At 40.1% G+C, this 16,567-nt stretch overlaps 1 protein-coding gene across 14 annotated transcripts in view; it reads left to right on the top strand.

Moving 5' to 3' along the window:
- arvcfb (ARVCF delta catenin family member b) overlaps positions 1-16,567 on the top strand; it is a 271,561-nt gene that overhangs the window by 25,757 nt on the left and 229,237 nt on the right. The gene's annotated exons all lie outside the window — the stretch shown is intronic.

The raw sequence follows: 16,567 nt of genomic DNA on the forward strand, positions 1-16,567 counted from the left end.
TGTTGCCAAATTCATCTCAACTTGACTACTAGAGATAGTAAGAATTGCTGATGCTGGAGTTAGAAATAAGTGTAGAGCTGAGATGTCAACTTTCCTACTCTGCTGCCTGGCCTGCTATGTTCCTCCAGCTCCACATAGTATTATCTCTACACAAAATCAGGTGATGCTTATGGCCATTTGGAGCCTTTGTTAGTAAGAACTGCAAATGCTATAGTCAGAGATGACTGTGGAGCTGGAGGAGCACAGTGGGAGCAGGTTGCTTTTTAAATACCATTCCAGTCTATGGAGTTCCAGGTATTAAATTAACTAATGGGAGTCAAGTCAGTAGACTGGAGGTAGTCAGCCAGCCATTTTAGGTTTGTTCACTCCACTCACACCAGTGGTATGATCTTTTGATCTCTCTGCCTATCGACTCTGTGTGCTCTCCTCTCACTGCACCTCAGAGGGGCTGCACTGTGAAAGGTTGTGATTCCAAATAAACTTTGCGCACCCCAGTCCAACACTGGCACCTCCCCATCTTCACACAAGGCCTTGAAGCTGCTTCAGAGCTCAATCTATTGACAGTTTGGTGTTGGAAAATTATTAAATGGAAGAATTGAAGTATCTACATCATCTGCTTGCATTACACATACACTCACCAATATGTATGAATGGTATACAGTGAAACAAGTGTAATTGAGAGCCACACTCAGCTCATGTAGTTGAACTAATTGACTTCCCTTTATGTCTGATAGTTTAGACTGGGCAGCGTGCGAGATCCTGATTTAGGTTCAACATTTGGGGCATAGAACATTGCAACTCAGGAATAGGCCTTTTTGCCCCACAATTTGTGCTAAACAAGATGCCAAGTTAAGCTAATCCCTTCAGCTTGTCCATGGTCCATTTGAGTATATGAATGTTTTTCGCTGATTTTCATCGTTCAGAGGAAATGGAAGATTTTTGAAATGCCTGATTGCATTTTAAGCATTTCTGGATGGCGCTTATAAAAATGAATGTTTTGATTATCGAAAATCAAAATTTCTGAAGAAATCAAGAAACCTAATTATCTGTTGCATTATCCTTCCTGCTGCACTGAGACGCTAAAATATTGAACGGTTCAATTTTAACAGCAAATTTTCACTTGTACATTTGAAAGGACACATTGGTACTCATCGCCCATTGTTTGTTTGTATAATGGACTTTAATGTACAGATTAAAGTGGAGAGAATGATTTCCAGCTATTGATTTTATCTGTTTAACATTTTGCTAATTCCTTAGTAACTTGTCCCTTGCTCTCCGATGAAGTGCTGCCTCCACATTTGAGAGAGAATTCCATTGGCATCTTCCTGGAAGGTTCAGTAGGTGAAACTGCTAACCATGGAAAGGGTCTTGATGGACCTCAGTTGTGGCAAGCTGTGGCATGTTTTATGTTCAATTTGCACACAGCTGCAGGAGGCCAACACTTTGGCATAGAATATAAATGGTATCTGTAAGATGGTAAATTGATTTTTATCCGAAGTTCACCAGTTACCAAGTCTTGGAAGTGAACTCTTGCTTGTGTGAAACAAAGGATACAATGTATTAAGTAAGCTTCCTTTTATTTTTAAGCATTCAATCAATTTGCTTGATTATGGCTGTAAGGAATTTCTCTTGCATTGGAAATGAACTTTTAAGCAAACTGTTTGCAAATATTCAAACTTGGGCGTCTGTAACTGTGCTGAAATAAATATTATCCCTCCATACATGGCTCTCAATTTTAAGAAATAACAACTGATGCATTGGAGATTTTGTTTAATGTTTCTGAGCTTAAGGTGTAAATATATCCGTGTGTAGGACGGAAGCAGACTTCTCAACTGAATTGCTGTGTCTTATCCTTAGGGGGAAAAAAAAATTCAACGTGTTCACAGCCTATAGTTTTCGACCAGACTTTTGTTACAAAACTGAATGTTTGTGGCCTGATGCCATGCTATAGTATACCTTAGTCATTGCATTCATTTTGATAAGACCAAGTTTTTACAAACATCCAGAGTGTTCAGATTTAACAAAAAAAATCAAAAGAATTGTCATATAAAATGTTCCAGTACATTAAGCTTCAGTTGCATGTTCTTTGTGGGTTAATGTCACCTAGCCAAGTATCCATCAGTTTAAGGAGCCAATTTTGCTGTAAATTTGGCTTTGTAACTTCAGTTTGTTACTCTGTTGTCAATATCTGACTAGCAGAAAGCTGCAAGTATTGGGCTTACTGCGAAGACAAATTATTATTGTATTTTGCTGTGTTGACAATCTGAGCAGCAGAATACCCACAGATAACAGTGTGGAGCTGGAGGAGCACAGCAGGCCAGGCAGCATCAGAGGAGCAGGAAAGCTGATGATTGTGATGCTACGTGGCCAGCTGTGTTCCTCCAGCTCTGAATGTCCCGGGATACAATCATGCCTTGCAGAAATATTTCTGCATCACCTCTCACTAGAGGTGAGGTGCTGGAAGATTGAAGAGTGGCCAATGTTGTGTCATTAAGAAGGGCTGTTCGGAGAAGCCTGGGACTAAAAGACCGGAGTCTGGCTTGGGTGGTGGATATGTTGTTGGAGGCGAGCATAAAAGATCAGACTTCTTTTGCATTTGGAGAGGCAAGGAATAATCTGGGATAGGTAGCGTGTTTTTTGTGTGAGGGGAATCATATCTCCAAACTTGAGGGAACTTTTTTGAGGAAGTAACCAAGAGGATTGAGGGAAGGGGGTAAATATTGATTGTTTGGATTTTTGCCTTTGACAAGGTTGCATTCGTAGACTAATTAGTAAGGTTAGGTCACCTGCGATTCAGGGTGAGCTTGCCAGCTGGATACAGAATTAAAGCAATCAACAAACATAGGATTGGATCCTATATACGAACCCGTACAGAGCAAAACCGGAAATGACACTAGTCACCACACCAGACTGAATAAGATAAATTCCAAGCAGAGTAGAACAACGTGGCTTCATTGGAGGCCGCACAGTTGATGTTACCTAGCATGGTGACAAACCGTCTGAATGAAAACTAGCTGGATTGGCAAGCAGCTGAGCAACCTCAGACACACCCAAGGGTTCAGGTACATAATTCTTTAAAGTTTGCTTCACGTGTATGCAAGATGGTTTAGAACATAGAACATAGAACATAGAACATTACAACACAGTACAGGCCATTCGGCCCTCGATGTTGTGCTGACCTGTCATACCGATCTCAAGCCCGTCTAACCTACACTATTCCATGTACGTCCATATGCTTGTCCAATGATGACTTAAATGTACCGCAAGTTGGCGAGCCTACTACCGTTGCAGGCCAAGTGTTCCATTCCCTTACGACTCTCCAAGTAAAGAAACTACCTCTGACATCTGTCCTATATCTTTCACCCCTCAATTTAAAGCTATGCCCCCTCGTGCTCGCCGTCACCATTCTAGGAAAAAGGCTCTCCCTATCCAATCCTCTACTTATTTTATATGTTTCAATTAAGTCACCTCTCAACCACCTTCTCTCTAATGAAAACAGACTCAAGTCCCTCAGCCTTTCCTCATAAGACCTTCCCTCCATACCAGGCAGCATCCGAGTAAATCTCCTCTGCACCCTTTCCAAAGCTTCCACATCCTTCTTGTAATGCGGTGACCAGAACTGTACACAAGAAGGTGTTTAGCTCACTTGTCTTTGCTGAGATCCTGAAGGATATTAATGATGATCCATAAGGGATTTTCTGGCAGTGAACAATGATTTCACGGTCATCATTAGACTCTAAATTTCAAATATTTATTGAATTCACATTCTACCATCAGCAGTGGCACGATTCGAACCCAGATCCCCAGAAAGTTAGCTGAGCATATAGATTAACTGTCCAGTGATAATACCACTTGGTCATTGCCTCCCCAATCCTGTTTGTCAAGTGCATCTTATGATCCTTTATAGTCATTAGGTGCTCTTAAAAGTTTTATTAAACATTGTTTCCCTTTTTTCCTTTTCTGACTAAGTTCAAAATTTTTCCTGTCATCTCAGTTTCCTGAAATGTCATCCAGTCCTTTCATTTCCATAGAAACATGCTGGCCCCGATTTCTAATCCACTTGCCTTTGAAAAATTATCGTACGACAAATGGGATGGTGCGTGGGACAGTATTTGGTAAATCCACCAGTCTACAATCACCAGCTCCTGCCAAATATATTGTTGTGGTAAGCCTTCCCCTACTTGACTGCTTTCACCTGAGGACCACTCAAGTGTTGTAATTTTTGATACTGTTGAGAGAGGAGGGGCAAATAGTCCTGATTATTTTTATTTAGGCTTTTGGGTCATATGAGCTGTTTTGCGTTTTAGTTTTCTTTTGGAAGCTTGCTTTTTTGAAAATATCTTTTCCTTTCTGCAGTTGGATTGTTTGGCTTTATGTAGCAGACAATAAAGGTTGCAACACTTCGTTTTTCCCCTTCTCATGCCTAATAAATAAACAGGAAATGTTATTGAAAACATCAATTTGATAAACAGTGCTGTTTTCCTGCATTTTAAAAATTTGTTCATGGAATATGGGTGTTACAGGTAGCAGCATTAATTGCCCTTGCAGTTCCTGCAGCCGACGTGATGTAGGTGCTGTTTGGGAGTGTTGTTCCAAAATACTGAAGCTGGAGCTGTGGGCACAGTTTTGACCTCCATATTTGAGGAAAGATTTCCTAGCTATTGGAGCATACAAAGAAGGTTTCGTTGATTGATTCCTGGTGTGGCAGGACTGATTTTTATGAAGGGCGACTGCATTGCTTAGGACGATATTCACAGGAGTTTAGGAAAATGGAGGGGAATCCAATAGAAACAAATTAAAAGTCTGACAACTAGACTGGGTGATTGCAGGAAAGATGTTTGCGATAATGGAGTCCACAACCAGGTGTCTCAATCCAAGCATATGAGTAGGTCCTTTTAGAACTGCGAAAAGGAGAAATTTCTTGACCTGGATCGTGATGAGCCTGTGGAATGTTACAAAACACAATTGTGGTCAAAGCATTGAACGTTTGTGCAAAGGAATTGGATTTCATTCTTGTGGCTAAAGGAGTTGAAGGGTACAGAGAAAAAGCAGGAACAGGTACTGAATTGCATGATCAGCCATTATCATGGTGAATGATGGAAAAGACTGAAGGAGCCGAAAGGCTTACTCTGTACCTATTTTTATATTTCCATGTCTTTGTTTTTATGTTTAGGTAGAAAAAGTTACATGACATCTTAGTTCAAACTATTTGAAAATAGCTTACAGTTAAGTAATACAATTTGTGAGATGATAAGTTGCCCTACCAATGGATTAATATTGCACTGATATTCCTGCTCTTTGTTCTGTGGGAATGGTTCTAGACTGGGAATGAGAGCTGCATATTATAAGACCATCATTATCACCTTTTTGTAAAAGAAATCTCCTTTCTTCAGGACAAAATGAACCACCCAATAATGAACAAGATCTTGAATGGAGCCATGTGGTTGGTTTAATCAAATTTGAAAAGGCTCAACTGTGATCAACTCAAGTAACAAATCTTAGTTGGCTATACTTTCTATAAACTGCTTGATTAAGCACCAGCTTCTCATTCTGTGTCATGTTATACTGCATGAGAAAAATCCTGATGTTCATACCATGTCGCAGATCCTATGGATGTATTTTAAATCTGGTGAGAAAGGGAAATTGATTCCTATCTTTTTAAACTGAGTCAGAATTTTCATTCATCCTTTCAGCACGTAATTGCTGCATTTTAAGACATTGGCTCCTTCGCTTTTTGAATATTATCAGGGTCTCCTTGAATAAGAGGACGGGGTCTGGCGCAGATCAGGAGAATGGAGTTTATGCAGATTAAAGTAACCTTAATCCTGGGGTGGTGTTTCCTTTTACCTGAGACTGCTTTGCTTTTCTTTTAAGGTTGACTTTATATAGTCAGCAGTAGTAGTGTGAGGTGATGCACTTTGGTAGGATTAACCAGAATGCAAAGTGCTGGGCTAATGGTAAGATTCTTGGTAGTGTAGATGAGCAGAGAGATCTCTGTGTCCACGTACACAGATACTTGAAAGTTGCCACCCAGGTTTACAGGGCTGTTAAGAAGGAATACAGTGTTTTAAGCTTTTATTAATAGAGGGATCGAGTTCCGGAACCATGAGGTTATGCTGAAGCAGTACAAAACTCTGGCTTGGCCGCACTTGAAGTATTGCGTGCAGTTCTGGTCACCGCATTATAAGAAGGATGTGGAAGCTTTGGAAAGGGTGCAGAGGAGATTTACTTGGATATTGCCTGGTATGGAGGGAAGGTCTTACGAAGAAAGGCTGAGGGACTTGAGGCTGTTTTCGTTAGAGAGAAACTTGAGAGGTGACTTAATTGAGACATAGAAGATAATCAGAGGGTTAGACTGGGTGGATAGGGACAGCCTTTTTCCTAGGGTGGTGATGGCAAGCACGAGGGGGCATAGCTTTAAATTGAGGGGTGAAAGATACAGGACAGATGTCAAAGGTAGTTTCTTTACTCGGAGTCGTAAGGGAATGGAACACTTTGCCTGCAACGGTAGTAGATTCGCCAACTTTAGGTACATTTAAGTCGTCATTGGACAAGCATATGGATGTACATGGAATAGTGTAGGTTAGATGGGCTTCAGATTGGTATGACAGGTCGGCACATCATTGAGGGCCAAAGGGTCTGTGCTGTAATGTTCTATGTTCTCTATGTATGTTCTAGTTCTTCGCCATTTACCAAGAAATCAAAGCCCTTTTTCTCAATTTGCTTTCTCACTTGGCCCATTGTGTGAAGATTGAAAGGCAAAGGCAAGGACAGTGAGCTTCTTGCACTTGAACAATCAAATTGAAGGTTTAAAATTAAGGGTGTAATTTGAGACAAAATCTATCGGGGAGCTCTGAGTGGTTGGCATTTATTTCAAGTGACCCCTTCCAACTGCTCCTGCAACTGACTAGGTGTCAGATATAAAGTTTTTTTTTCTTGTTTCTGCTGCATATTAGCCTGGGAGGTCAGGAGGTTTTGAAAGGGTGGTGCAGGTCTACTCTTGCTAAAATCATGCTTGCAGTATTGAGCAAAGAAGGCAAAAGACATTTTTTGGCTTGGAATATGGAACTTCAAGATTTGTGATTTCAACACAAGTAACAACCCATAATCCCTAGGTGATCCACAGCAGTGATGGGTCGTAAGCCACTCAACTTTGCCTGCTGTTTTACAAAACGTCAGTTTAGCTGACAGTGTATTTGTGAGGCTAGTCATGTATTTCATTAACATGGTAAGAGTGCCGAAGAACACACTGAACTTGATGTGGGCTTGTCAGTCATCAATGCGTTGACGCAATTGATGGAGCTCTTGGCAGAAAATTCTGTGTCCGAGTGGTGGAGGTGCGCTCAACATCTGCACTTGTGCACCAACCTTGAATGCCAGTGTTTCAGGTGAAGAAGAGTTTGTTGACTTTATACATGAAATTATTAGGCATGCCACAAATGGCAATAATTTGTTAATGTTAATTTACTTAGTGAATGTCATGGACTCAACAGAGACTATGGATTGGACAAAGTCAATAACCATTTACAAAGGCTTCTTGAGTTGTGCTCTGAGTGAACTCTGCGTCACCACCAGTCCTTTTTATGTCAATGCATCTATCGTAATGAGGTATGGGCTTCATGGGGAATGAGAGTATCTAACCCAGTAAATACATAACTAAGTTCTGTGCTCAAAAAGCAGGACAAATGACATAGCGAAAATGTTGGGGAGCTCCAAGTTTAGTGAGGGGGAGTAACTGAAGGACATCAGTATTAATAGGGAAATGGCATTGGGGAAGTTGGACCAAGACGGAACAATCTCCAGGGCCTGATTAATCTACATGTCTCATTACTTCAGGAAATAGGCCTAGAAATAGTGTATACGTTGGTGGTCACCTTCCAAGTTTTGTTTTAAAGACTCTGGAACAGTTGCTATGGATTAGAAGGCAGCTAATTTAACTCCACCATGTAAACATGGGAGGCAGAGCAAACTCCTGATCCAATCAGCCTGATGTTGGTAGTAGGGAAAATACGAGAGTCCATTTCTAAAATGTGTTTTCCAAGTGCTACTAAGCACAAGGCCTTGGTGAGACTTGGAATATTTCCTGCCATTTGCATCTCCTTAGGTGAGGAAGAATGCTCTTGCTGTCAAGGCAGTGCAATGAAGGTTTATCAGACTGATTGCTGGGAGAGGCTGAATCCATTTAGATTATGTTTGCTGGAGTTCGGAAGAATGGTTGAGGCTGGTGGCAGGGGTGGTCTTGTGCAAACCTGTAAAATTTTAACTAGACCAGACCAGACCCACGTAGAAGTCAAGTTCCTGATTTTAGTAAGAAGTGTCGGTCATAGCTTAAAGATAATGGGTAAACCATTCAGTGTTGAGAGGAGGAGAAACTTCTTCACCCAGAGTATGGCAAATCTGTGAAAATCTGCTGCAGAGTTAACAAGGCCAGAACAATGTATGATTTCAAGGAAGAGTTGGATACAGTACTTGGGTCTATATGGTTTAAAGGATGTTGGGTTGTGGAAAAGATGGGAGCAGATGGAGTTAAATGATCAGTCATGGTCATAGTTAATGGCTGAGCAGCCTTGATGGTTTGAATGGCCAACTGCTCCTATTTTATGTTCAAAATCTAGCCATTGGCATTGGTCTGATCACCGCAAATTATGATCTGCTCACTGTTCTCCATACAGATACTAACTACAGTGATATTGATTGCTGTCATCAGAGTTGAACCTGCAAAATAAATGTATGGATTTTTTTGGAAAAAAAGAAGTAACTTGATGCTGTGCACATTTATGGGGGTAGTTTTAGTCAGAAACTAATCTGTAGAGGAAAACCCTGACATAATTTTAAACATAGATCCTGCAGATTGTTCCCTCCTCTTATCCCTTGGACGACCAGATAACTGGAGTACGGTACTTAAGGTCTAGTAAGATGCATATAATCTCTTACTATCTCTATGACATCAATAAATTGATGAAAAAGTAGGCTCATGTTTTGCAGCTGATGCCTCTGTATGTGGATGGTTTTTTTTCGAAGAAAAGTTCAAGCAGTGCTAGGACTCTGAAATAGGCAAAGATTTATTTGATTGACATGAACATTTCATCATTCTTAACTGTTTTTGCATGGGCCATATCCTTATTCACATCACTGATTCCTCCCATTCCAGTTTTTCATGGCTTCAAATGAACATGATGCATTCTTGGTTAGTTCTGAAATTTAAAAATGAATGTTGTTTTGCTTTTGATCACCATTTCAATGACTGCCTGAGGCTGTTTTTCAATATCTCCTGTCTTGGCTTGGTGATGTAGATCTGAATCTCCTAAGACATGGAGAAGATGGAAACACAAGTTTCATGCTGTGTCACAATTGAGTACTTACGAAGAAGCAGCCTCCTGCCTAACTTGAATTCACAATCTTCAAGTACTGCATAGCTGTAACTCTCTTTTTATGGAACCTCTATAAATAGTCTATCAAATAATGCTTCTCTCTTGATCTACAAAATCAAGTAGTTATTGTGACAAACTATTTAAAGGTGACCAGCATAGACCAGTGCTTCATCTGAAGGCTGAACACTATCCTGCTAGGCTGAGTGTATGGATGTTCATTTCACTTATTTTTGTTACACTTCAGATATGTAAGGCTATTGATTGATTGAGGAACATATTTTATTGCTGTGCCTACAGTTTTCAATCTTTCTAATTTTAAGCCAGATTGACATGTTTGCAGTCAGTTTTATAAATAAGGACACTTTTTAACTTTTTAACTTGTTCATTTGAGACGTTGTAGACAATACGATGACATTACCTGGTAGAAAAGTCATCTTAATTAAAACCTAATGAAGTTATCATGGGGCATCTTGTCTTTAAATGTGACCCATGTTTTGTCTCTCTTGATGTTTAGCTTGTTTCAATATAGCTTCCTTGGGCAGGTCTGAAACATGAATACATTAAGTTCTTTGTACTTTAATGATTTAATTTTATTTTAACTCAGCTGTTAACACAGTCTGTACCTTTCTTTGTTCCAAGATGTGAAATTTCTGGTGCAAAGATTGCCTATGATACTTGAAGTTCATCTAGATGATGTAGCTCTTCATCCATTCTAGCCTTGAGCTGCTTATATAAAAAAAAGTAATTTATAATTACTATCATTCAAAGTCCTAATGGTGTAACTTGCACTAATTTTCAGATGCAATGGCTACGGATAAATCCCCTTTTTATTTTCATGTCTGTGAATCCATTGATTTGCCCAGAGCAGCAGTAAAAAGCCTTTGGATATGGATTTTTTTATTGAATTTCATTTATTTGACATTGATTTTAATCACTTTTTTCCATGGTTCTTAAGGTAGGTTTTACTGTCAATTCAGCCATTGAATGTCAAGTCACGTTCTTGGCAAGAAATGCCTCTGTCGTTTGCAGCTATGTAGGTCATAATATTTTGATTACTTCACCTTTTGGCACCACAAAAATAAATGTTAATTGTTCATCCTCTCAATCCTGGGTAGCCTTGGAAGGTTGGGCGAAGTATTTATTGTTGCAATTACATTGCAGCCTAAAATCTGATACCAGTACGCAGTGTCACTCCCAAGATTTGAGCATAAGCTGGTAGCATCTCTGAAGTACAATCAGAGTTAATGTTTCAGGTCCAGTGACGCTTCCTCAGAACTAGTAGCTTGGGAAAATTTCCCCAGCACCATTGTGAACGGGCCCTCAACCAGGTCTGACCCATCTCCGGCACTTCTGCCATCACCCACTCTGTTCCCTAATGCAACAGGGATAGGGTTTCCGTTTTCCTTAGATACTGTGCCACCAGCATCCACATCTAGAATATCATTAGACATGGGCCATCATTTCTGCTGCCTCTGGTGAGATGCCATCATCAGACACACATTTTCCTCCTCTCCCTTGTCCGCTTTCAGCAGGGACCATTCCCCCTGGGACACCCTGGTCCATCTTCTTTCACTCCCAAGCTGGAAGAACACCGCCCTGTTTTCCGCTTGGGCATCTTGCAACCTTCCAGACTCCATATCGAGTTCAATAATTTTAACGCCTGAACTCTGACAAGTCCTAGCCCCCTACCCCTCTCACCAGGCCTTGCTATCTCACAGTCTGCTGTCACACACTGGCTATTGTTAATCATTAACAGCTGTTCACTGTCCTAGCCAGTTTGTTGTCAACTACTTTTGTCCATCTGCCCTCTTCTCTCTTTGAACTCTATATTCCTGCCTATTATTTACTCCTTACCCCATCTCCCAACCCTTTCTTCTGCATATAACTGACATTTTCCTAGCTAAGATCAGTTCTGAGCAAGAGTCACCAGACCTGAAAGGTTAACTCTGATTTTTTTTTTCAGCTAATTCTGTTTCTGTAAAAGCAAAGAAAATTACATACAAGAACAGGCCCTTCAGTCGTCCAAGCCTGCGCCGACAGGCTGCCCATCAACTAAAACCCCCTATCCTTCTGGGGACCATATCTCTCTATTCCCATCCTATTCATGTATTTGTCAGACGCCCTTTTTAAAAGCCACCAATTGTTCTTGATTTTATAGCATCCTCAGTTCTTTTCAGTTTTTATTTGAAGACAATTGTTGAAACATTTTCAGTGCACTCCTTTTTGAGTGAGGTACCTTTTTAGAGTAAGGCACCGTTGCCTGTTTTAGTGAAGATCAAATTTTCTCTGGCACCAAGTTCTAGATTTTAATTGAAGGCATTTGTCTCTCCATCTTTAAGACACCCTTTTTTTTTAAAAAACTGCTTTCTCACCACTGTAATGTCTGCATGTGAAACAGTACTTGATAATAGTCCCCTGGAGCACATTTGGAAGGTTTTGGAATGGATAGTTGAAATTTGTAAGAGCAAGTATTTCCTTGTGCCTTGGTCATTGACAACATGCAATAATTCCCCAAAAGCTGTTGATCATTTTAGTTTTGAATTTTACAAGTATTAGTAATATTGTCTTGACTAAGAAATGGGTTCGTATAATTTTCTCTTTCCAGCTTTCCTCTTTGGGTCAAATTCTTTAGTACCTGGTTTCTTGGTAATGGCAATAAAACTAGTACAAATAAATTACTTTAGAGCATTTGATTTTTGTTTACAATTCCGTTTTTGGTTGTGTATGGTACAAAATGGGAATGTTAGCATTGCTTTCTGCTGCTGATTAGTATACAGGAAGGCCGCCATTCAAACCTGCTTCGCCACTTATGGATAATGACTAATTATATGCCTCAAAGCCCATTTCTGATGCTGCCCTCACTTATCAGTCTTGAACAAATTCAATGGTTGGGCTTCTATGGAGTGGCAAATTCCTCTGCTTTACCTCTGAAAATATTTCTCTATCTCAGTCTTAAATCATTTATCCTGATTCTGATGTACTGTCTGTTGGGTCTGGTACATCTTACTCTGTTTTTAACGCTTGTGTTAAACCAAATATCTGGTTAATCAATCAATCTTTTCCTTTGTCAAATGTGGCATCTCAAACCAATTCAAGGCATGAAGCTATGATATGTGCTGGATGTTTGAAAACTCAAATGTCAGAACATTTAATTTTATGACCTTCATGTTTTTAAAAGAAACTTTTTACGCCCTGTATCATCTCTGTCTTTAGAAAATAGTGCAGAATATTTTTCTTATCGCTAATGGAACTCGTGGGCTGAGGTCATGTTGTCATAATGTGGGTTGTTGTTGCCATAATGGGAATTTCCACGTGTTAAACAAAATTTTCAGATATGAATGACCTTGGCTTTCAAATACTTCTCAGTGTGTAATCATGACTTTGTTCTCACTATGTAACGGCATCCATGTAAGCTTCAGACATGAATCTTTTTGTCAGTATGAAATTATTAACCTCCATTTAAAAGCACAAGTGTGTTTGGCAAACAGTACCACTTTTGTCTGTCTTAAAATTTCATTACTGTCTGGTACCCAGGTGAGCGCTTCAAGAAGTCAGCTACTAAGCTGAAGCAAAAGTGCTGAATTTTCGAAGTCCAATGGTGAAGTGGAGGTGTTAAATTTATAATGCTTTAGTTGCAACAGTTGTTGGATTACTAAACTTGGCCTCCTGCCTTAGTTTGACATCATCACTTTTTTTCCCTCTTTTGAGGACTAATGATGAATTGTTGGAACGATAAACAGGCTGATTATCAATTTGTTGAACTCATTAAATGGTTAAAATAAAATAAAATTACAGCTGTTGGAGATTGGAAGCAGAAGCAAAATGCTTGAGGAAACTCAGCAGCCTGGTGGCATCCATCAAGAGAAAAACCGAGCCAGTGCCTCCAAGTATGCTTACCCTTTGTCCTGACATGAAGGAAAGAACCATTCTCAAATGTGTTAGCACCCTTCCTTGATTTAGGTTGATTGTATGAAAATTGACCAGCAGATTTGGCTCAGGATGCTCCTGAGACCCATAGAAAGATGACCTAAGAAAAAAGGATTGTTTGGAATGGACATACCATTGTGCTGAATTTTTAAATAAAGGGTTTGTCATCCTGCCTTTCAAAACCAATATGTGACAGTGAATGATTTCTTCCAGATCTGTTTTTGGAATGGATACAATTGTACAGCCACTGGATGATTTTGTTATTTCCCTGTACTTTTTCTCCTCCATGCTGCTTATGAAATTATCTGTCTCATATTGCAACTCCCTGAAGAGGAACAACATAAAGCCATCACTTTGTATTTTGTGATAGTGTTCGTTAGACTTCTGCTATGGATATTTGAAATGAGCATGTAAGAAAATTGTTTCTTAGTGTTGTTTTCTACTTGCCACTCTGTTTAAAAAGTGCTGATTTGTGCTGATGTCTGTTCCCAAGATACTGTTGCCCTGCAGTAGTTTCTTCAAGTTACCATGCGACTTGAGAGAAACTGAGTATATATTAGCAATTTCAAGCTAGACCCTCACACCACCTGACCTGCATGCGTCTTCACTTTCCGTCAGAAGTCAATAGGTAGCAATCATGGGCCAGGAGCTTTTGTTATTGTTTTGCCTTCATTTAAGCAGGAAGAGATTCTTGTTACACCCTTGAGGTTATCTGACTTGGTACAGAATGGAAGCCTCACCTAGGACTTGTAAGTTCTAGTGGCTCAATCTCTTATTTGCTCCTGAAATAATATGAATACTGGAGTGTAGGTAGGGGGGCAGGAGCGGGGTTAGTGGCAGTGTATACAAGCCTCTAAATCACCAACTTAAAAACAAATCCATCATGTTAATAGTGCAGTATCAGTTGGAATGTTTGGGTATTTTCTTGGGACTTTCTCAATGCAGGGTGCTGTCATTCCACGTTAACATGTGGTAAGGATGTTCTTCTGTTACCCACAGAAATGCTGTGGATGTAATCAAATGAAATAGTTCTCAGTTTTTAATGGCAAAATTTTAATTACTCGAAGGGGATGACTGTGACTGCCATGAAGGAATATTCGGCCTGAGCTTGTGTTTCTTGCTGTTTATTTTATATATGAAACCTGTAGTTCATCTCTCAATAATTGAGGTGAAAGTACTAACGTGGTTTTGAATAGGTTGCAACCGAAGTGCTGTTCGATGCTTGCTTTGAAGGTTTATCCAAAAGAAAGCAAAATAAGGAAAACTTTCTTGCCAGAAAGAAAGATCCTTTTACATGTTTGCAAGCTCCTGAATAGAGTACATTGCCTATTTTTTCTACGTTTATTACCAGCTTTGTAAACTAAACCATAAACTTGAGTGCACTGATCTGCTTGAGACAGCTGCTTTTTGCATTCTTGACTGTTTTTAAAAAGTCAAGACTTTTATCCTTTTCAATTCAAAAACCGAGGAGAATAGAATCCATATCCTAAAGCATTGTAGTTGACTGTTTTGATATTTTTAAGCCTCTTTCATCCTCTGCTCACTGAGGCAATTTGTCAATCCTGCTTTTTGGATCACAAAAACAGTTGAATTCTACTGGTACGGAAACAGACTGCTGGAGAAACTTGGCAGGTCTGGCAACATCTGTTGGGAGAAAGCAGAGCTAATTTTTAGACTGGTGACCCCTCTTCATAGACTAGGAGGTAGCAAGAAGTACAGGTTCTAGAATCAGAGCTAATACAGTGTGGAGCTGGAGGAACGCAGCATCAGGAGTAGGAAAGTCTCCATTGGGCTTACACCCTTCATCAGGATTGCTGCCTGACCTGCTGTGTTCCTCTAGCTCCACATTGGATTGACCCTTCAGAACTAGTTATTCTGGACTGGAACCATGAACACAACTTTGTCTCTGCAGATGCAGCCAGACTAGCCGAGTTTCTCCAGCAGCAAGTTCTTTGTTTCAGATCTTGAGCATCTGCAGTTCGCTTTAATTTTAGTGGTTTTGTGCTACCTGGAACAATTGATAAGTGGTCATCACCTGCTTGTCTATTGACTCAAGTTATACATAGAAATTAATTTCTTGACTCAATGTCTTTCCTTTTAAAGGCAGTTTTAATTTTGGTCCAGTATGGAATAGCGGTACGTAAAGCAACAAAGGCTTTTCCACATTTGATCATATTGAGGGAAGCACTGTGATCATGCTCAGCTTTTTTTAATTATTCATGGGATGACTGCCTGTGGCTAGGCCAGCATTTGCTAAGATGACAGTTAAGAGTCAACCATGTGGATGGGGTCCTAAAGTCATGTAGTCCAGACCTGGTAAAGTCAGCAGTTAGCTTCCCTAAAGGACATTAGTGAGCCATATGGGCTTTCCTGACTCTCAGCCAATCATCATTCAGCTGTTAATTTCGGATTTTATTGACTTCGGATTCCCCCATCTGCTATGGCAGATTTGAACCTGGGTTCCCCACGGCATTACCCTGCATCTTTCCATCAGTAGCTCAGTGACAAAATCGTGAGGCCATCACCTCCCCAGTCACTGTTGCCTTCCCTGGAGGGGACTGAGTGAGAGGATGAAGTTATTTGTCGCTGTTCTATCCAATCATTCGCAACAGAAGTGTTGCGCTAGTTACACTTTTTTTTTCATGTGGAGGTGCCCATGTTGGATTAGGGTGGACATAGTAAAAAATCATATGATACCAGGTTATCACCCTTCAGGAGTGAGGCGTTGGAAGCATGTGCCTTCAGGTAAACCTATAAATCTGGTCTGGTGGCTTTTTTTTTTAACCCTGTTCGACCTTTTGAGTAAAGGATGGTGCTTGGATCTGATGGATCACAGTTGTCCTGATATACTGGCCTTTGGGAGTCTTTGGCCAAAAGATTGCCACTTCAGATGGCACCGCAGTCGAAGCCATTGTTTTCATCTAAAGAAAAACCCAACAAGGAAATTACAAGAGCCAAGCTAATGTCGCAAAGTACTGTAATGATATGCATGTCCATTTAACCAGCAATGCAAGTTCTGCAGTAAATGAAAGAACTTGACGTTTGTAGCTTTGCACTGAATTTTGCCACAAAAGTGTCTGTAGATGGCTGTGTTTAATCAACTTCCCTCATTTTCTTTTTCTTGATTTAGTTGAGCCCACAAATGATCAGAGTGGAACATGATGAACAAGGCGAAAAAAATTGTGCTGTGTGCAGTCATAGTAATATTTCTGCAGGGGGCTCTTAAGATATGGTTTTCTTTTGCAAGTGTTCATTCTCAAGGATATGTA

Source organism: Stegostoma tigrinum, chromosome 26 (assembly GCF_030684315.1).
Source record: "Stegostoma tigrinum isolate sSteTig4 chromosome 26, sSteTig4.hap1, whole genome shotgun sequence".
NCBI lineage: Eukaryota > Metazoa > Chordata > Chondrichthyes > Orectolobiformes > Stegostomatidae > Stegostoma > Stegostoma tigrinum.